Below are 23139 nucleotides of genomic sequence, written 5' to 3'. Positions count from 1 at the left end.
TTGGGTATCATGTGAAATTTGTGTCTGAATAGAGGATTTTTTGGTGGGGAGGACACAGCAAGTTATCTTGGAAGAAGAGTCATTGACAGATGTAGAACTACCTTTGGGTGTGCCCCATGGAAGTGTGTTTTGACCCTCGCTGTTGATGTTGTATGTTAATGACCTTGCGACATTATTAATAGTAACCTCAGCCTTTTTGCAGATGATGCAGTTGTCTACAATGAAGTACTGTCTGATGGAAGCTGCATAAATCTTGATAAGATTTCAAAATGGTGCAAGGCTTGGCAGCTTGCATTAAATGTTCAGAAATGTAAAATTGTGCACTTCGAAAAATGAAAAAAACATAGTGTCCTGTGACCATAATAACTAGAAGTTGCAGCTGGAATAGGTCAACTTGTACAAATATCTGGCTGTGGAATGGAATGATCACATAGGCTCAGATGTGGATAAAGCAGGTGGTAGACTTGGATTTATAGGTAGAGTTCTGTGGAAATGCAATCGGTGTACAAAGGAGACTGCTTACAAGTCACTTGTGTGACCCATGCTAGAATAGTGCTCTAGTGTTTGATAGCTGTACCAAGTAGGACTAAAAGGTTATATTGACCCTATGCAGAGAAGGGCAGCATGAATGGTTACAAGTACGTATGGTCCATGCAAGTGTATCTCAGAGACACTGAAGATACTGGCAGACTCTTGATGATACGATGTAAACTATCCCGAGGAAGCCTACTCACAAAGTTCAAAGAACCAGCTTTAAATGACGACTCAAGGAATATATTAAAACCTCGTGAGAATTGCTCTCATAGGGGCCATAAGGACAAGATTAGATTAATTACAGCACACATGGAGACTTCCATGCTCCATACACATATAGAATGGGAAGAAACTCTAGTAACTGGTACAGTAGGATGTACCCTCTGTCATGCATTTCACAGTGCTTTGCTGAGTATAGATGTAGATGTAAATAATCACCACACTGCAGGAGACAATTCCCCTTGCCCTGCCTTCCTGCTGCAATCTCCCATCACCTGCTGGAAAAAAGAGTCCTACTCAACTGGTAAGCTCTCAGAGAGGATTATCTTCCTTTGGACTTATTTGGTTGACTAACACTGCCTTACAGCCAATTTGCACCCAGTGGTTGACAAAGGTGCAAGCTACGGATCACAGAATAGTTCACTCACATTCCTTTCCAGACATGCCATGTGATACACCCAATTAGGGACAAAGCCCTATAAGGAGAATAAACATAGAAAGATGAAAGAAGTCAAGAAGAAAACAAAGATGAAGGTGGGTGTGGCAGTCTCAGACTTTGAATGTTGACATCACTCTCACACATGTGGTACAAACACAGGCTGAAGTGTGTACCATCTTCTCACCTTCCCACACTGCCTGAGAACACCTAGAACCGTCATCCATGGCAACTGTAATCTACTTCTACATCTATAAATGATTCATGATTATGATCACCTCACAGTGGAACTCGGACAGCTATTACCAGAAATCTGAATTTCCCTCCAGGAAACTAGGTTCCCTGAAACATATTCCTTGACCCTACATTATCATCAAATTTAATTTAAAAACAGAGTTGAACAGACACAAGTATCAGGTGGTGTCTGTACAATAATACTTTGGGCCATTTTTAATGATCAAGTACCATCCAACAGAATAACTCTGAAGGAGTTGAACCATTTGATGAGATGGACCAGTGGTGTATTTCACAGATGCGCTGCTTGACAGGAGCTCCTGCTACTTGCAACGAAGCTCTTTTGTGAATAAACATAGTGCAAAAGTGTTGCTGTCACGTTTTTTCTTAGTTCTGTAGAAAAATCATATTCTCTGTTCTGATAAGCCAACAAGTTTTATTGTGTAGTTACATGATTTTAGCATTAAGGCTAAGTTTACATAATACTGATGCAGTTTTTTTACTGTGAGTTTGACAAATGTGTAGGCATGAAACTAACCTAAAACTGAAACAGCGTTTGCTGCCTACAGATAGAAGTTGGGGTGGTCCATCTCTCCTGACAATTGGGAGAGATGAATCAGTGTTATTTGGGACAGATGGACCACTTGTTTCAATGTGGTAGAGAGGAGCACTATTAAATTACCATGACAGCATGTGAAATAATCCCACTGAAGATGGTCTCAGTCTCAGGCTATGCTTATTTGTCGTAAGATATGTCTGTGTCAGTAAATGGAAGATAAGAATGTTACACACAAAGCAGCCAGTCACTTCAAAGCTCATCGAAATACCTAGTGATCCTAAGCACATGAGCAGAATTATCTGCAAAAGTCAAATCCCTTCACTGACACAACTTCATACTACTCCTACTAAAACTAAAACTTTCAAGATTATCACCTCAGAAATAGCTACTCCTAAGCCAACACTTTGGAAGAAATATCACTTGTTCTTTCTATTGATACATCTGTGATTTTTAAGAGGAAGGCAGAAACTGTATCCAAAGGGCTGAACTCTGTTGAATATATTAAAACTGTGAAGAAAAAGAGGGATACAAAAAGATAGGAAACACACAAAAAAACACAAACAGATCACCAAGGGAAATACTAGCAAAGAGAAAAGCAGACTGAAGAAGCTAAAAAAGAAAAATATTGCCAAAATCTCACTGTGTTCATTAGATGCAAGCGTTGTAGAAGGTCATAAAGATATATTTGATGAAAGGGATGAGGATGAACATTTTGGAGGTGGTGAGATCTATTATGAAACTAATAAAAATGATGATTGGATTCAGTGTGCTTCTTGTTTATAATGGTGATATGAATGTTGTTCAGCATTTGGTAATGAGCGTAACTGCTGTGATAAGTGAACGGTAGACTAATGCTTGAAAAAAAAACCAACAACTTATTTGAAAAGCCAATATTCAATCAAGACTTATCATAAACTGATAAAATTGTTTTGGACTAAATTATTTAGTACCATAAATCTGTATTCATTACAACTTATTCCAAATAAAAATATGAAATTTTAATTGATTCTTTTCTCCATGCATAGCCATTTTCACACAGTCCATCTCTCCCAGTACTCATGCATATTTTCATTTGATCATATCTTTTGTATTTTAAGTGGCAGTGGAGAAATAATGTATCTACATTTATATGACACACTGTATGACAAGCTAACATAAGGAAAAGTTGAGAAAAAAAAACCCACACACACAAACATTTTATGCTGAAGAACAAAAGTGATCCAACTCTCCTGGATGTACACTACAGTTTTATATTCCTTTCCAGATATGGAGCTCCATATTAAAAGAGAGATAACTTGATTCATGAGCTTTCTCTACCTTTTCTCCTCCAACGAAGGCAATCTAATGGAACATGTTATCACAGATGTTAACTTATATTTACTAAAAAGTGACACACCACCTCATTTTAATGTGGCACATGGAATGTATACAGTGACTTACCTCTTAATTTGTAACCCCAGTCTCCACTTCCCAATCCACTGAAGGGTAGATGATGACCTCTGTGAGCATGACCATTTCCTGATTGTGATGAACCTACCGTACCATTACCGAACCAAGCGATGTTGTCAATTGGCATACTTTCAACACTGCATGGTAATCTTTTGCCACACTGGAAAGGAACATCAATGATTTAATACAGGACACAGCTACTTTAATACCAAAAGCAGCAGAAGTGATGATTCTCCTTTCTTCAGGATCTTCTCATCAGAAACTAAACTCTTTAAGGGGCACAGGGAATTGCTAACACAATCTGGCAGTTGCATGAACAACATAAGTGTCACCTGTCAGTCAAAAACCTTATTGCTTTAAAAAGGCTCTGTGCCCGCACACAACCTTATGAAGTACCAGGAGAATGATAGAAAAGTTAGAAGACTTCCACAGAATGATCTTCACAGTTTTTGTTCCATTACTATTACCACTGGATTCCTTGCTAGTCACTAAGGATGCTACATCCCTTAGATAAACATTCCCCGTGATCATGCCCTTGCTGCCTCAGAACGATATCTTTCTCACACACTCTTTCCAGGTACTGTAGTTCCCTGCGATTAACACTTCAGGGAACTCAGCCAGTCCTGGCTGGTTGTGGAAGTGGCAAACCTGCAGTTCTCTAGACATTGGCTGGTCAACGTAAGCTGTGGACATGCCTCAGTAGCTGCAGTTAGGCGTAGAGTGTTATAATGTCATGCCCCTGGCAGTGGGGACCTTGGCTTGACATTTCAGATCACTAATAGTATCCACCAATAGGACAGATAGCTATTGTAATGACATAGTAATTATGAGGAAACATCTAGGGATTACCATGTTTATTAATTTATTTATTTAGCATCCAATATAATAATTTATTTATTTAGCATCCAATATAATATGTGATATAGGATTTGTCATTTGATTACACGTAACACATAACAACACATACACATAATAAATGGACAAACATATACAAACAGCAAAACAAATTACATACACATAGTACATAAGTAGTCTACAAGAACTTATTACACAAAAACAAAAGTACGTGCTCATGATAAACAATTATAGATAATGAACTACGCCTTATACACAAAACGTATTATGGATATTTAACAGATTTTTCATAAGTACCATAATTACGAAGTTGAACACATAATTAAATTAGTTTAAATGTTTTAAAAGATAAGTACAGGTTTCAATCCACAGTCTGAGACAGGTATTCATTTACACTGTTGTAGCATTTTTCCATCAAGTATTTTTTTACTTCACACTTGAAATTATTTTTGCCTTTCATTTCTTTGATTTGAGATGGAAGTGCATTTAAAAGCTTCATTCCTAAGTGGCTAACATGTTTTTGACTTCTAGTTTTTGCTACATAGGGAATGTGGAAGTTTTACAATGCCTTGTATTGTGATCATGGTAGCTTGAGTTGGTTTGGAGATTGCAGTTATTTTTATTGATCATTTCCAGGCATTTAAAAATATATATGATGGTATTGTCAGTATCTTTAGTTGTCTGAATATGGGTCTACAGTGAGTTTGTGGTGGGCTGTGTGTCATAATATGAATAGCTCTTTTTTGCATAATAAAAATGTCATTTAGTCTTGACCTGGTTTTTCCCCAAAAACTTATGCCATAGTTTGCAACAAATGGAAATGACTAAAGTACACCGCTCTAATACATTCCTTGCTACGTACCTTGGATATTATTCTTAAGGCAAAACATGCTGAGCTAAGTTTCTGAGTAAGATATACACTGTGTTCATTCCAGTTTAAATCTTGGTCAATTCGCATTCCCAGAAACTTTGTGGTGCACACTTTTTCTATTTGTTTGCTATCCAGCATAAGACACATATTTTCCCTTTGACACTTGCTTCCATAGTGTATAAAGTTTGTTTTCTTTGTATTTAACGTCAGCTTATTTGAATAAAACCATGGCTGTATGTATGAGAGCATTTTTTCTGCTGTAGTACACAATGATTCTTTTATATCACTAATTATGATATTCGTGTCCTCTGCAAATAGTAGAATTTTGGCTGAACTGTCTGGAGCCTGTACATCATTGATATAAATTAGAAATAACAATGGGCCCAGAATGCTGCCCTGTGGAACACCTATTTCAGTTTGTTTTGGTTCAGATATGAGTTTAAAATTGTGAAGATTGTTGGATGACCTCAGCTCAACAACTTGTGGCCTGCTTTGCAGATAAGATTAAAACCATTTTTAACAGTACCCCTGATGCCAATTGCTTCAAGTTTCCCTAGTAATATTACATGGTTCACAGTATCGAAGGCTTTGGATAAATCTAGATTAATTCCAACAACCTGTTTATTTGACTTCAAATTTCTCACTATTTCTGTTGTGTAGTCCAACATGGCTGTTTCTGTACTGTGCCCTGCTCGAAAACCATGTTGACTGTTATTTATTAGTTTATGTTTTTCTAGATTTTTGTAACCCTGATTTTCATTAATTCCTCAAGTATTTTGGAGAAGGCTGGGAGGAGAGATATAGGTTGGTAATTTTCTATTTTATGTCTGTCACCATTTTTGTATAGAGGTATCACTTTAGAGATTTTAAGTTTATCCGGAAATATCCCTCCACTAAGGGACAAGTTTGCTATGTGCACTATAGGTTTGACAACACATGGAGCAATTTTCTTAATTATTGATAGAGGTACATCATCCAACCCAGAGGACATTTTGGATTTCAAGCATTTAATGACTTTTAGAACTTCATGCTCATCTGTTGGGATTGCCATCATACTGGTATTTACTATTGGAGTCGCCACTGTTGGTTGTTGCTTAAATTTACTACTTAATGTAAGGGGAATATTTACAAAATAATTGTTTACATAGTTTGCCATGGCATCTTTCTCTATGGGTATATTTTCACTATTTTTGAGATTGATTTCCTGTTCTTTAGTTTGACCCCCAATTTCTTCTTTTACCATTTTCCACATGATTCTGGGCTTGTTACTAGCCTGTCTTATTAATCTAGCATTACTTAATAATTTTGCTTTTGCCATTACTTTGTGGTAAGTCTTTTTGTATGTCATCACATACTCAACAAACTGCTGATCATGACATGTTTTTAACTTTCAACTTAGTAATTTCATGGTTTCACTTGACTTTTTAATTCTGGGTGTAATCCAGGTCCCTTTGGATCCAGATGATCTATAACTCAAAAGCTTTTTTGGGAAACATATTTCAAAGTATGTCATAAAAGTGGAAGCAAATGTATTGTAAGCATCATTTGTGTTTGTGCCAAGACCTCTGACCAAACAGCATTTTTAAAATTATTTTTGAACTGATTACAATTTTCAGTAGAGAAAAATCATGTGTACTCCTTTTTATTTTCCTCCTCATTGGGAGTTACAGTGAGATTAAAGGTTAGTGCATTATGATCTAATAATCCTCTATTCACATTTGTAACTGGGACTTCATGTGTGACCACATTTGAGAAGATGTTATCTATTAGGCTTTCACTGGAATCTGTTGTTCTAGTGGGAGCTGATATGTGGGGGAACATGTTGAAGCTTTTTAGTATGTCAAAAAACTTGTTTTTTACTGAACTCTGGACCAATACATTAATATTAAAGTCATCACAAAGAATTATGGTAGAGTTCTCATTTGAGAAAATGTTGAGCATTTCTTCCAAATTCTTAAGAAAGACTTCAGTATCTCCAGATGGTAATCTGTAAATTGCTGCAACAATTATTTTCTTCTTTAAACTATATAACTGAATGGCTACTGCTTCAAAATCCTTTTCTATGATTAATGGTTTAGCCTTGTATCTTAACTTAAATTTAAGCTTGGGATTTAGGTAAATGCATACACCACCACCTTTGGTACTTTGCCTACAGTGCTGACTGGCAAGTTTATATTGGCTTAAGTTTATGCTGTTTAGTTCACTGTCCCTGCACCAATGTTCCGTAACACATAAACAATCAATATGGTCACTATTTGCTGCTACCTCAAGTTCAAGGTACTTATTTTTAAGACACTGAATGTTCAGACTCATAATTCTTAGCTGATTTGAACAATCTGACTGACCTGTGACTTTACAATCTGTTGATGCATTTTCTCTTACACCGTTACAAGATTTCATACCTTGTTGTAGATTCCTCTGCTTGCAAACATTTACCTGTTTCCCTGTTATGTGCTGTTGTTCACTGTTTTGCCCCAGCAAAAATCCTGGCTTCTCAAGGGTGACTGCTCCCATTGCCACTGCTGCTGCTGTGTGCTGTTGCAGTGAATGCCAGTGATTCTGGTTGCTCGGTTATTGATGTTGGAACTACTGCTTCTGATGTTGCTGTGACTGCTAATGATTCTGGTTGGTTGGTTTTTGTTGCTGTAACTATTGCTTCTGATGTTAGTTCTGCTGTTGCTGCTGCTGCTAATGTTGGTACAGTAGTAGGTTCCTCTGTTGCTACTGTTTTTTGGAATGTATCCCATTTGTATTACGCTTTTCCATAAAAGATGGGGATCTATTTGGACTGACCTTTATTTTGCCCCCTACTGATGAGAATTGTAAAGTCAAACACTCTCAGGTTTAAGGATAATAAAAACTGAAATGAAGGCAGTAAAGAGTAGTGAAAGGAGAACATTGATTTGTTTTACATCATTACTGGGAACAACACAGTAGTGGAAGAGTGAAAAATTCTCTAGTCTTGGAAGCAAGATTGCAGAAGACGGACAAAACTTTCTTTAATAAAAGATCTCAGGTGGTATAAAATGTTGATTTGTAATTAAGGGAGAGGTTCCTAAAAGTGTACACATGGAGCACAACATGAGTCTCATCCTGACAGGTCACTCAGAGCCCAGAATGTCCTCAGTACAAGCGAGCCCTCTCATCCCGGCAGGTCACTAAGGCTCCACAATGTCCTCAGTACAGGTGAGTCCCTCTTTTCTTGGGGTCTGAATGGCCTGTCCTACTTGTTAACCTCCTCAAACCTAATCCACTACCTTCCCCAAGAAAGGAACCGTTACTTCCAAAAGCACTTTTACTTTTAACCATATCCACTATCAGTGCTACACATTTTGGTTCATACTTTATACACATCTTAAATAATCTGGCAACTTGGACTCTCATATGCCATACGCATCTTGTGAGCTGGAATTCAATGTATGTTTCTCTTTATTCTTTTATGGTGATGGAGTATGTGACAATTTATTGTCATTATACCATTGTTGCTAATTTCTTTTGCAAAACGCTGGTTTACTGTAATGTATCCATAATAGGTACGAATGGTAAGGGTGGGACTGGCAGTGTTTTAAACAATGATTAGGTTCATAAACAGTTGTGTAAATTATTGTTTAAAAAACTGCCAGTCCCATCATTACCATTCATATATATTATGGATACATTACAGTAAACCAGTCTTTTACAAAAGAAATTAAATTAGAAATAATAGTATAACGACAATAAATTGTCATGTACACCCCACCATAAAAGAATAAAAACAAACTTACATTGAATTCTAGCTAGCAATAGGCATATGGCATATGGGAATAAAAGTTTACAGATTATTTAAGATGTATATTAAGTGTGAACCAAAATGTGTAGCACTGCCAGTAGATATGGGTAAAAGTAAAAGTGCTTTTGGATCTAACAGTTCCTTTCTTGGGGAAGGGAGAGGATTAGCTTGGAGAAGATTAACAAGGACAGGTCATTCAGTCCCCAGGGAGAGGAGGACTCACTTATGCTGAGGACATTCTGGGGTCTGAGTGACCTGCCAGGCTGAAAGAGACTCACCTGTATTGGGGACATTCTTGGGTCTGACTGACCTGCCAGGATGAGAGGGGCTCACCTGTACTGAGGGCATTCTGTGATCTGAGTCAGGTGTCTTCATGAGAGGGACTCACCTGTACTGAGGACATTCTGGGGTCTGAGTGACTTGCTCTTCCTTTTTTACCTTCTCCAACTTCTCCCTTCATCAAGGAAGAAACGATCAATTCCAAAAGCTATATGGTGTGTTGAACTTACTTTTATATTTGTCAGCCAGCAGTACTACACATTTTGCCTCCTGAAGGTAAACTGGTCAGCAATGCTGTCTCAAGTATATTAGTTTGCTAGATTGAATTCTCCTTTGATACATACAAATTAAACATAACCACCTTCACTACAGCTACCACAGATTATCTGCAGTACTACTGTATTTATTCCATAAGTGAATAGATGAATTTTAGTTTATGTGCATATAAATATGATTATTTTTCTTTTATAAACACTACATTTGCATCAAGTTCAATATCATCTAGTGATTACACTGGCTAAATCAATAAATGAGCAAAGCAAATCAAACAATAGAAAATCCCGGATGGAATGTAACAATATTATGAAAAGGAAAGATGCTACTCACCATACAGCAGATATGCTAATAATGCTAAGTCACAGATAGGCACAACAAAAAGACTGTCACAAATAAGCTTTCAGCCAACAGGACCTTCGTCAAAACTAGACAACAGATACACACGCACACGTGACTGCAGTCTCTAGCAACTGAAGCCGCACTGTGTGTGTGTGTGTGTGTGTGTGTGTGTGTGTGTGTGTGTGTGTGTGTGAGATCTATTTTTGATGAAGGTCTTGCAGGCTGAAAGCTTATTTGTGACAATCTTTTTGTTGTACCAATCTGCAGCTCAGCATCTCCACTATCTATTTTTCACAATAAGTAAAGCAGTTATTTTCCTACAGTAAAAAATTTGTGAATCATTCAAACAGAACACAGAATAAATTGCAGTTTGGGAAAATTGTAACAAAATAAAAAAATAATAAAAAAACAGAATTTAAAGTTTGAAACTGATGGAACAGATGTATATATCCAGATGCCTACACTGACGATACCAATGGTTATGTAATTGTGCGGCTTTTCATCTAGACTGAATAAACCTAAGTTCAAACTGAAACTGATACGAGTGACAATGACACAGTTGCAGAAGAAATGAATGCTAAGTAGAAAAAGCAACCAAAACAAAGCAGAAAGATTTATACGTTCAGCAAATTGGATAGAGGCAATAGTGTTGTTTCCCAAGGAAAACTTAAATCTAGAAAGGAGCTTGTAGAAGACCTATGGGTGAAGTTTAAAAGAATAGTTGGCAGTGCGCAAGCTAATTAAATAGCCTACCTAGTATAACTATTCATGATGGATAGGCTGACCAAGGTACACTATCACTCTAGAGCAGATTCTAAAGAAATAGTGACTATTGCATAATAGGTGTAAAAGCACTGGGCCTACAGATAGAGAGATGCTGAATGAAATGTGTTTGGCTGTCAACATGGCAATGCATGAAGCCTTCAATAACTGTTGTTGCATAATATTATCAAAATTCTCTCATAAAATCCAGACATACTGGTCATATGTAAAGGGTGACACCAAAATTAGTGTCCAGACACTCATGGATGAGACAGGAACTGAAACTGAAGATAACAATGCAATTGCAGAAATTCTGAATGCAATTTTCAAATGTTCCTTTATAAAGCACATTCCAGTAGTATTGTCTCAATTTAAATTTTGCACTACTATAAACATGAGCGAAATAGATATTCGTGTCTGGTGTAGAAACAGATGAAATAATTAAAACTGAACAAAGCTCCAGCGCCCAGTGGAATGCCTATTTGATTCTATACTAATTTTTGTCACTCCATCATTCCTTCTCTTGACTATATGTGAATGGAATAGAAAAAAGACCTAATAACTGTTAGAATGGGAAGTACTTTCTGCCACACACTTCACAGTGGTTTACAGAGTATGAATGTAGATGTAGAACATTAACTTCAGAAAAAGGTGGGTAATATTTTTTTGTACTTGTATCTATCTTCCTGCCACTTTAGCACAACAAACTGTACTGCGAAAGATGCATCTTGGCAAAATCTTTAATACAATGTATCATTAAAACTGTACATTGTTTGAATGTGCAAGTATAAATACGTTATTTACCAAATACAACCCATTAGCTTCCAGTAGACTGAAGTTAAGATTGTGGTTAATTGATTTGCAGCTGACAGACAACAACAGCAAGCACAGTACACCTGATCTGGTTAGGCAATTACAAAGAGCACAGCAGACGTAATCTGATCAGCCAATTACACTACTACTTCACTGTGTGCACACACAATTTAATATACATAGAGTACAGAAATAAGCAGAGCTGTGTCTTCACATGCAATTTTCATTTTCACAAATATTGGCTGCCTTTTTATTTTATTTATTTATTTATTTATTTTTGGTTCAGGGATGGGATTAGGGTGGGATGTAAGAGCACAGCTTAAATTGCTGCAAGTGTAGCAATAACATTGCTATTTTCATTTGCAAGAAATATCTGACTGTTTTATTCCAAGTATGTTGCAATTTCCACATCATGATTTCTGCAGGTATGGTTAGGCTTCGACGTAACTGCATGGGCAGTGAAGCACAATGTAATATCCAAGAGTGTGGTTAGGCTGTTTTAGCTGTCCCCCCCCCCCCCCCCCCCCCAATATTTCACAATTTCTTTTATTTTTATTTTTTTTTATTTTTTTGTTTTGCATGTCTAGTTCCATATGACCAAACTGAGAAGCAAAGCTCCATGGTCATGGAACATGTCAGTACATGAAATTACAACAGAAAAGTAATAACTGATGCAACAAAATGTTAATGAATCCTAATGATTGCTGGAATGGGAAGTATGAGGGTGGGTCAAATGAAAACCTTAAATTTGTAATAACAAATCGAAATTTTGCCCCGTTATCCTGTAAGTTGGTAAGCGTGCAACAAACAGCATGCAGAATGGCCTGTAGGTGGCAGCATAGTGCACATGCACACATACCGTCGCGGTATCAGTATAAAGATGGTTGCCCCACTTGCGACTTGCACCAGGGAAGAACAGCGTTCTGTTATTCGGTTTTTGCGTAGTGAAGGTGTGAAACCTATTGAAATTCATCGACGAATGAAGGTTCAGTATGGTGATGCATGTTTGTCACAGCAACAAGTCTACGAAGGGAATAGGAAGTTCGCAAATAGTGTGACTTCAGTGGAAGATGCCCCTTGTCCAGGTCAGGCACAACGAGTTGTGACTCCACAGAACATTGCAGCAGTTGAAGCCATAGTGAAGGAAAACCACCAAGTGACACTGAATGACACTGCAGCAAGTTTACAGATTAGTCATGCGTCAGCTCACCGCATTGTGCATGATGTGCTCAAGTTTCATGAAGTGTCTGCAAGATGGGTGCCACGGCAGCCGACTCCTGAAATGAGAGAATGATTTGTTGATGTTTGTGAAGAACATCTTCGGCGCTTTGAATGAGAAGGTGATGGCTTCCTTGCACGAATCATTACTGGTGACGAAACCTGGGTTCACTTCCACCAACCATAAACGAAGAGAGTGAGCAAGAAATGGTGTCATTCCTCATCACCAAAACCAAATAAGTTTCAAGCAGAACCATCAGCAGGCAAGGTTATGCTGACTCTCTTTTAGAACGAATAAGGTGTGATTTTGGAGCATTACATGCCTAGAGGGACCACTGTCACCAGTGTATTGTACACAGATCTCCTAAGAAATCATCTGTGGCCTGCAATTAAATCAAAGTGATGTGGATTGCTGTCAGCAGGTGTCCTTTTGCAACATGACAATGCAAGGCCCCACACTGCCTGTACAACAGTTGCAACAATCACATACCTGCATTTTGAGTGTCTTCCTCATCCAACATACTCACCAGACCTTCCCCCAAGTGATTTCCATATGTTTGGACCACTCAAAGACGCAATGGGAGGAAAGAAGTTCCTTTCTGATGAAGAGGTATGCCACAGAGCGCATGAGTGGTTGCGTGGACTACCAAAAGAATTTTTTTCTAAAGGAATTTATGCACTTTGTAAGTGCTGGAGGACTTGCATTGAGTGTGGGGGAGATTATGTTGAAAAGTGATACAGCTTTGTACCACTTCTGCACAATAAATAGTATTTTTTTAAAAATTTAAGGTTTTCATTTGACACACCCTCGTATTTTCTGCCACACACTTCGCAGCAGTTTACAGAAGGTGCGATCAAGTTGGGACACATGAGCACAACTTGAATTACCACAAAAACTTGATTGTGGTCACAGTTGATCTGCACCATAGCATAAGGTATAAGTTAGGTTGGAAGATAACAGTCTGTGAGCTGAAAAAGCCTACAAAAATGAAAGCAGAAAACCTGATTATGGTGACAGACTTATCTGTAACCTGAGGTGTAGCAGTAAAATATATGTTGCTTGTCATTAATAAGAAGTTATTTTTCTGAGTATGTCACAATTCCAAACAGCATGGATAGGCATGAAATTAGAAGCACAGCTTGAATAGGTGGAGCCATATGACATATTTCCTGTTTCGTGAAACTGTCAGTTTTTACGCTGAGCTGCAGCTTATTGTTGCTATTTCACAGTATACATTTAGCAGTCACTCTGCATGAGCCAAATGCGACATTACCATTCAATCACCACTGTCAATACCATATCGAGTGCTGTGAGATGTTACAAAATTTGAGCCCATCTGAAGGAGAGTATCATTTGCCTGACTGCAGTTCAGTCTTGAACATGGTGTGCCATGGGTATCTTCTATGTGAATCTACATTTTATAGATTTAGCAAAGCTGACTTATGGTCATTGTTCATTGAGCACAATGAACTATCACAAGGAAGGATACTTGCATGGTTAAAGTGCAGTGCACATTCAAGCACAGTTTCCAGATCGGTACTTGGTTCGGTGATCTGTATATGACAGTCCAATGAACCTCCAACTTTTGTCCCATGCAGGTCTTCATGTGTTATCCAATGACACTGAGACTTGTCACAGATTTCGGCATGTCTCCACATACGGTGACTGGTTTTTCTTCTGTCATGAATTATGTATCAAGGGGGGAACAAAGAATTCACAATAGTTAGGAGCAGGAATTGTCATTGAAATAGACACAGTGAAATCTGGGAAAAGGAAACATGGCACAGGCTGTAAAATCTGTGGAAACTCTGTGTTTAGAAGAATTCAGTGAGGGTTAAAAAAATGCTTTCTTGAGGCCATTGAATTTCGGAGGAAGGAAGTATTGACAAAAATAATCAACAAAAAGATGGTCCATGGAATAACTGCTTAATTTCATGCAACACTCTGGGTACCATACTGAAGGTTCTCACCACCTTAAGAGTGAGCTATAGTCTGTACTTCATAGATCAGAAACATCATTCGATTCACACAGAGATGTGGTGGGATGCTAGAGGTGTCATCCCATAATATCTCAGGAAGAACAGATATTATGTCAGTTATGTTGCTGAGCATATGTTCCATCAAGCATATTGCTCAAAAGAAATATTACGCTACCTTTTTCATTGAAGCGGGTAAACTTTACCCGCCTTGCAGAACTGTGATACAATAATTCTTTTGAAGGATGCTGAAAGCACAACTAGAGACTACAATTCCGTGCCTTTCAGGGAAACCTGCGCCTTCACTTTCCTCACCATTATGATATAGTATCACTTTGCTTTGTACTCTACAGAGCTAAATGTCAACCAGGACACACTGGAACAAAACAGCACTGGGGATTTAAAATAGTGCATGTGTATTAAATCACAACATAACTTAATCTACCATTGCACTGGCACCAGTGATGTGACAATGGGTGACCAACATGATGCTTTATTGAGGCAGAGGTGTTGTACAGTTGAAGAGGTGCATTCTGGAAGATAAATGTTTAGAAATAAAGCACTGGTACGGTACATATTGTATATAACCTTGAGACATTTGCTTCACTCCTGCTTCATGCTTAATATTTTTTGTCATTTGTGTGTTGGTGTGTAAAAAATATGATGATGTGACTGGCTGATTACATTATTTGTCACATGCTCTAATTCTGTGCTTTGATTGGCTGATGGCATCACATTTCCTGTGCCCTGATAGTCTAACAAAAGCACACTGCACAGCACAATCTTGATTTCACAGTTTCCGAAGCTATCATGGCATATTCAGTGGATTTCAATTTATCCTCAGGTAAACCAAAAATATGCAGTTTCAGTGATACAGAGCATTAAAGATCTATCCACAATACATTTTTGTTTTTGATTGGTTGTGCTATAGTGCCAGGAAGGCAGACACCAATATATAAAATCAATGGCAAAAGCTGTAAGGTTTAAGTCTGACTAGCACTGCAAGTTAATTGAAGAACTATATAAAAAATAAACAATTTTAGTCATTAAAAATTTTTTATGTGCTGAAAAGATAATCATCTAATCACGTAACATTTTGCCTGTTGGAGCATGTTGCTGTTGTGTTACTCATTGTTATTGAATTAATAAGATTCAAAGCAATTTTTTCTGTTTTTCTCTTTCTTCTAACTTTAGTTACTATCAATAATGTCACTAAAAATTATGTTTTTAAACATCTCATTTCACATACAGCTTTCAAATATTCTGTTAGTTTACTTCATGCTACTGCAAAATACATTTCACTAGTTCATGTGGAGTTAACTGAACTTCACACTTTCATGGAAAACTAGTCATTGATTTTTAACCTACAAAAAATATGTCATACCTGTCATATTTACTATTATACACAAACAAAAGCATTATTATTAGGTACAGAGTGAATTATTGGATTTATAATATTAAGAGTAATGGAGTAAACCATCAATCATCGAGTATCCATCAGAAATGCTGACAAATGTAGCACATCCACAAGCAGAATTTATTTGTGTTAATTAGAAAGAAGAATGGATATTAAACTCATGATACTGGTCAATCAAGAAAGGCACACTACCTTATCAGCAACATTATGAGTGTTGTAACTTAAATAGTGCAACTATTTATTTACAACTTACATAAAATAGGTACATGTTTCAAAGCTTTACTGTCCTTCAAAGTATTCACCAGCATTATGTATAACCCACTGCCAGTGATGTAGAAGTCATAGGATACCCTTAGCCAGACGAGTTTGAGTGGAGTGGTACATTGCCCAATGAATCTCAGTAGCAGTTCTGAAGACAATTCTATGAAGTGCTTCCTTCATCTTAGGGATAAAGTTTAAGTCACAAAGACTTAAGACTGGGGAGTATGGTGAGTGGAAGAGCACTTCGCAGCCCCACTGATCGAACAAATCAGTCACAACTTGTGCCACATGCACCCGAGCATTGGTCTGCAAAAAGTTGGGTAGCTCCTGCAGAAAGTGTCCTGCCGAAAGTGTAGCCACCTACTTCTCAAAGTTGGTCACAGGTTGTGTTCCTAAAATGAACAACAACACTTTCTGCAGGAACTGACCATCATTTTACAGAACAAAACTCTGGCACATATGGCTTAAGTTATTCCTGATTTGTTCAGTCAGTGGGGCTGGGAAGTGGTGCACCATCCACCAGACTCCTCAGACTTAAGCTCTTATGACTTCAACTTTATTCCTAAGCTGAAGGAAGCACTTTGTGGCGTTTGCTTCAGAGCTGTTATAGGGATATGTCAGGAAACAGATTGCTCCACTCCAAGTAACAACATGAGTGGCAGTGCTAAGGGTATTCTACAACTTGCACATTGCTGGCAGTGGATTATACACAATGCTGGTGACTATTTTGAAGGACAGCAAAACTTTGAAACATGTATATAAATTGTATAAGTTGTTAATAAACTGTTGACACTATTAAAGTTACAATGCTTGTGTATTCAAAAAGACAACTGTATTACTTTACTTACTCTGCCACCTCAAACATTTCAAAAAATTCTCATGGCTAGCACGCAGATATCAGTAACACTCTGTGATGTTACTGGGTAGGTTGGCAAAGTATTCATCTTCCCTTTCACTATTTGAAAACTATAACTTATAATGACTTTAGGGCATGCACTTCTGGACACTGAACATACACATTGTGGACCTGGAGACCATTTGCTTACCTTAACTGACTGATCAATTTTTGCAACTGAACCCAACCAAAGAACCGAATTGGCATCTACTTCCACATTTGATACATCTGAGAAGACCATAACTGCAAGTCTGATCCCTCCTCAGCCTGGTGAAGGAATCAATATCTGTGATGAGCGGCAAGAAATGCTTCAAAAATATTTCGTCTCATTCCAAAGCCCTACTTCCAAGAAAAAAGGAGACAGAGGAAACTCAATCAGTGATTTTGACACAGAACCATCAGAAATAGTCATGAAGAAGCAGCTAGATTTACAGAAGGCAAGAAAAAAAAAGAAATCTAATCTACAGCATATCTAGATATCATAGGAATAAAACAAGAAAGTCAGTCAGCATTAAAGAACTCAATGAACCTCAATCTCTGGTACCTATCACACCTCATCTTCAGCAGTGGCTCCTTCTTCACGTGAAGACATCATTCTTCAGAGACACTTCATCACTGTGAAGTCTATGACAAAGATCAACAACTTACAGAAACTGTAATACTAATGTTTAACAAGACCTAAAAGATAGCCAACTCAAGTGTCATTTCTGTGTTGTAATGGAACAATGAAGAATACTTCAAAAAATGAAAGAAAATTTGTGCCACTGATCGACTAGTTCTAACAAGAACAGCCTGAATGCAAATGTATTATATTTTAATTGTGATCAGAGTGACTTCTGATTGTATTTGTTTTTTAGCAGCCTATTGTAGGCTGTTTCATTACTATCATCTGTTGTTTGCATTTTAGTATACTATAATCCATAGCATCTGAGGATCCAAGAGTTGGGTGGCAAGAGCATAAAAAGTCCTAACAACTTGCTATTTCTTATACACTGAACAGCCAAAGAAACCAGTGCACCTGCCTAATATCATGTAGGGATTCTGTGAGCACACAGAAGTGCTGCAACACAATGTGGCATGGATTCTACTAATGTCTGAAGTAGTGCTGGAGGGAACTGACACTACGAATCTTGCAGCAGGGCTGTCCATAAAACCATAAGAGTACGAGGGGTGGAGATCTCTTCCAAACAGCACATTGCAAGATATCTCAGATATGCTCCATAACGTTCATTTCCTGGGAGTTTGGTGACCAGCATAGGTGTTTAAACTCAGAAGAGTGTTCCTGAAGCCACTCTATAGCAATTCTGGATGTGTGGGGTGTCGCTTCATCCTGCTGGAATTGCCCAAGTCTGTCAGAATGAACAATGGACATGAGTGGATGCAGGTGATCAGACAGGATGCTTACATAAATGTCACCTGTCAGAGTTGTATCTAGACATATCAGGGGTCCCATATCACTTCAACTGCACACACCTCATACCATCACAGAGCCTCCCTCAGCTTGAACAGCCCCCGCAGACATGCAAGGTTCATGGATTCGTGAGGTTGTCTCCATACCCACACATGTCCATCTGCTCAATACCATTTGAAACAAGAATTGTCTGACAGGCCAGCATGTTTCCAGTCATCTACAGTCCAATGTCGGTGTTGACGGGCCCAGGTGAGGTCTAAAGCTTTGAGTTGTGCAGTCATCAAGGGTACCCAGGTGGACCTTCAGCTCCGAAAGCCCATATCAGTGACGTTTCATTGTATGATTTGCATGCTGACACTTTTGGATGGCCCAGCACTGAAATCTGCAGCAATCTGCTGATGAGTTGTACGTCTGTCACATTGAATGATTCTCTTCAGTTGTCGTTGGTCCTGTTCTTGCAGGATATCTTTCCAGCCACAGCAATATTGGAGATTTTACCAGATTCCTGACATTTATGGTACACTCATGAAATGGTCGTACAGGAAAATCCACACTTCATCGCTACCTCAAAGATACTGTATCCTATCTCTCGTGCACTGACTATAACACCATGTTCAAACTCACTTAAATCTTGATAACCTGCCATTATAGCAGCAGTAACTGATCTAACAAATGCGCCAGACACTTGTTGTCTTATATAGACATTGCCGGCCACAGTGGCAGATACTGCCTGTTTACATATCTAGAAACATGTATACAAAGCTGTATTTGAATGGGCATGCCTATATCACTTTCTTTGGCAATTCAGTGTATATAATGCTGATCAGCAACTATGGTTTTGAGCCAAGTAGAAGGTATTGGATAAAAGTCTCTGTAGTTACGTTACATGCTGGACTGCGATATGCTGGAGTTGTGACTTAGGGTTGGGAAAAGGGGGGCCCTCTACATGGGTCACGGGTGCACTACACATCAGAGGCCACTACCCAGGTGGCTGACTATGTATGGAGTGCACAGGCTGGTTTTTAGCTTAGGAAACTCCAGATCCATTCCAGATAATGATAGCTGAAGGACATTTGTATTATTAGGATAAGATTCAAAGAAATGGTCCCCAGAGACAAAGTGACTAAAATCTTAGTGATCCAATGTTGAAGCATTCATTCACAGCTGAGTCTCAGAGTTTGAAGCATTTCTGAAACGCGATGGAGCTCATCTAACACTAGGTACAGAAAGTTAGCTAAAATCCGAAATTGATAGCAGTGAGATTTTTTACGTAAATCTGTGTGCATATCATGAGGATAAGTGAAGGGGAAATTGAATGCAATATATTTCGCTGTCATGAGAGCAAGGTGCAAAGCTTTCAATGCCTGTCTGGCAGAACCTAGAACCTTATCAAAGATCTCTCACAAGAATTCTGATATTGTGCAAAATGTGTTAGTTGCATCACGGTTAGTATATAAATGGCACATGAATGGAAAATGAGGGTAGCAAGGTGGAAACAGATATACTGGAACTCCTTTTTCAAATATTCCTTTACACAAGAGATATATGTACTGTCACAATTTACTTTTCACACCACTGTAAAGACGATACATATGAGTGATATATAGTTACAGTGGCAATGAGAAATATCTAGAAATCACTATCAGTAAAGAAGGCACCTTTGGCTGATGGGATTCTCATCAGATTTCATGCACGAAATGCAACTGCTCCTACAATGTACAGTAGATAGCTTGTACAAAATTCCGTGTGAGATAACTGAAAAAAAGTATAGTTCATATTTGTGTACTAGACGGTTAGCAGAAGTATTGGTAATCCACAAAACTACTGTCAAGTTTTGTTGGCATCCACCTGCTGAAGATACTAGAACGTATTCCGAGTCCAAATATAATGAGATATCTCAAACAGGATGATTTCCTCCATGCCAGTAAGTGTGGATTATGAAAATATGTGAAATTCAATTTGCACTTTTCTCACATGACATTTTGAAAGTCACGGACCAAGGCAATCACGCCAATGCCAAATTTATTTATTTCCAAAAGGCATTTTACCTGGAATCATACCAATGTTTATTGATAGAAAATGTGGCAATATAGGGTATCAACCAAAATTTGTCACTTGGTTATGTACCACATGGTAGGCAAGATGCAAGACCATATCTTGGATGAAAGTCAGCAACAGGATAAGCAATAACATCAGGCATGACCCAGAGGAGTCTGTCGGAGCCCTTTTTGTTCACAGTGCTTATAAATGACCCGGCAGGCAATATCAAAAGCAACCTCAGGTTTTTTCAGATAGGCTAATGCATTTACCTATAATGAAGTACTGCATGCAGAAAGCTGCAGAAACATACAGTCAGACCTTGATTAAGATTTCTAGGTGATGCAAATACTGGCAATTTGCTTAACATGTATAAAAAATGTTGTGCAGTTTGTGAAATAAAATGGCCCACAATTAGAACAGATGAACTAATGCAAACATGTGGATGTAACAAATTGTACAGATATGGAATAGAATGATCAAACCGGCCCAATCACAGGTAAGGCAAGTGACAAAGCGACACTCTTGATTTCACTGGCAAGATACTGCCAGATTGCATCTTAGAATATTGCTCAAGTGTACAGGGCCCATACCAAATAAGAGTAATTGGTGGTACTGAACTCACACAAAGATGGCTGGCATCCATGGGAGCCCACATAAATTTTTCCGAGGGGGCAAGATTAAAACTCCCATTTTTTTATATAAGTGAGTTGGTCAGCAAAAATGTGCTGCCCATAACAACTCAATTTTATATATGGTACAGAACATTTATTACACCTCAGAGAAACTATGGCTATCTGCTCTATATAAATATGAATAAAAACGCTAAGCAAGATTACAGGGCTAAAAGAGGGGCTGGGGGAGAGCAGGTGAGCCTTAATCAGTAGTCACAGGTTTGACTCATAAGTGAGCATCATTGAGCTGTAGAAACATTTTGAATTGGAACTGTCTTGAAGACTGCAAGAACAGTAGTTCTTTTATTCATATTTATGCGAAGTTGGATTATCTTTCTGAAATAAAACGACTGGCACAGTATTTCTGAGAAAACAGGTAATGTCATGGGTGTACCCAGCGAGGGGCAGGGGGGGGGGGGCAGCTGCTCCCCCCCCCCCCCCCCAGAATATATTCGCAGTTATTCACTAGTTTACTGTTTTATTTAATAAGAAATGCTGCATGTTTTCTCGGATTGTACAAGTGCATTCTTGTATTTATAATGTTTATTAAAAGCAGTTTTTCACTGGTTTACTGTTTTATTTAATAAGAAGTGCTGCATGCTGTCTCGAGTCCTTGTTTCCTGAGACTAGTATGACTTGCTCCCCCCTCCCTATTTCAGATCCTGGGTACGCCCTTTAGCTCATAGGCATATGCGTCCATTGCATGAATACAAAAATCCGACTGTAATTTCAAGGGTTCATTATTAGCTGTTTAATGTTCAAAGTTGATGCGGCCAATTTGTAATCGTAGTGTTTTGCACTTTCGAGTTTATTACTTCTTCACATTTCATATGATCATGTAAACGATAAACACTACTTCCCAAATTTTATTGTACAATACTGTTTTCTTCATTGTACTGTATATGTTGACTCGACATACATAGTAAAATAAAACGCAGAGCTCTAGATGCAGCGATATCTACTTAAAACACCAGGCGTCCCATTTATTTAGAGCTCTTCATTGCCGGTATCTACTTACCTCTTATCACTTCCGCAGGCGTCCCATTTATTTACAACTCTTCACATTTAGAATTCTCAACCGTCTAGAAATTCTGATTACGTTGGGTGTGTACGAAAGCGTTGTAAATATGCAATGGATTCGTTTCGTGTCGCAATAATGTTTCAACATTCGCTATTTCTTTGAATAATTTGAGCTCTTTGTATCTTAAGCGCTCGTAGTATAATACTGGCTATAATTTTTAAACAGATTCATTTAATCCAGTTGATAGGAATTGACGTGTTTTAATACACTATTTGGCGATTTAGTTTTAAACAAAAATTAACTTGGCAAAAATCAAATTTCACTTTTGCTGTCAGTTGTCGATCCTTTGTTACAAGATACATGGAGTAATTACTTGTCACATTTTTTTGAAGAGGGGTTTATAAGTTATATTTACGGCACAAACCCTGGTAACTCTAAACGTTATAACCCTAGATAAGAAATAAGCAGCGTTCGTTTCAAATTTTCGTCATCTGATTTATCAACGTAACGGCATGGATTGTTTTTTCGGAAACTCCTAACTAATAACATCTTCTCCCCGTCATTTCTGGACTGCGTTGTTTCCTTTTCTGTCTACATTAGGCTTTTTTGTTTTCAAGTTTCCTCCTCAGTAGGGAAATTGTCGCATTTTATCGGCATATTATTATTACTCCAGCTTCCACAAATATAGTCCTATAACAGATGAATCTAATAAGCATACCATACTGCTACATTGATGGGCACGAAGCCATAGTCTAATACATGCCAGACTGTGCTGTAGCACTGCATCCTATACTCCAACACAGGGTATCTTACTGGCGTTGGTCTGCGAAGCG

The 23139-nt window shown here is 38.1% G+C and overlaps 1 long non-coding RNA gene across 1 annotated transcript in view; it reads right to left on the bottom strand.

The window, feature by feature from the left end:
* LOC126456998 (uncharacterized) overlaps window positions 1-22433 on the bottom strand; it is a 104827-nt gene extending 82394 nt beyond the window's left edge. Inside the window, exons 1-2 of the long non-coding RNA XR_007585424.1 lie at window positions 22304-22433; window positions 3423-3591 (exon numbers count right to left, since the gene is read on the bottom strand). This is a non-coding gene — a long non-coding RNA (uncharacterized LOC126456998). The remainder of the gene's footprint in view (window positions 1-3422; window positions 3592-22303) is intronic.
* Between the last annotated feature and the right edge of the window lie 706 nt (window positions 22434-23139).

Source organism: Schistocerca serialis, chromosome 1, assembly GCF_023864345.2.
Source record: "Schistocerca serialis cubense isolate TAMUIC-IGC-003099 chromosome 1, iqSchSeri2.2, whole genome shotgun sequence".
Taxonomy (NCBI): Eukaryota; Metazoa; Arthropoda; class Insecta; order Orthoptera; family Acrididae; genus Schistocerca; species Schistocerca serialis.
Note: the sequence above shows the minus strand (reverse complement) of the source record. Positions and strands in the feature narration are given on the sequence as shown.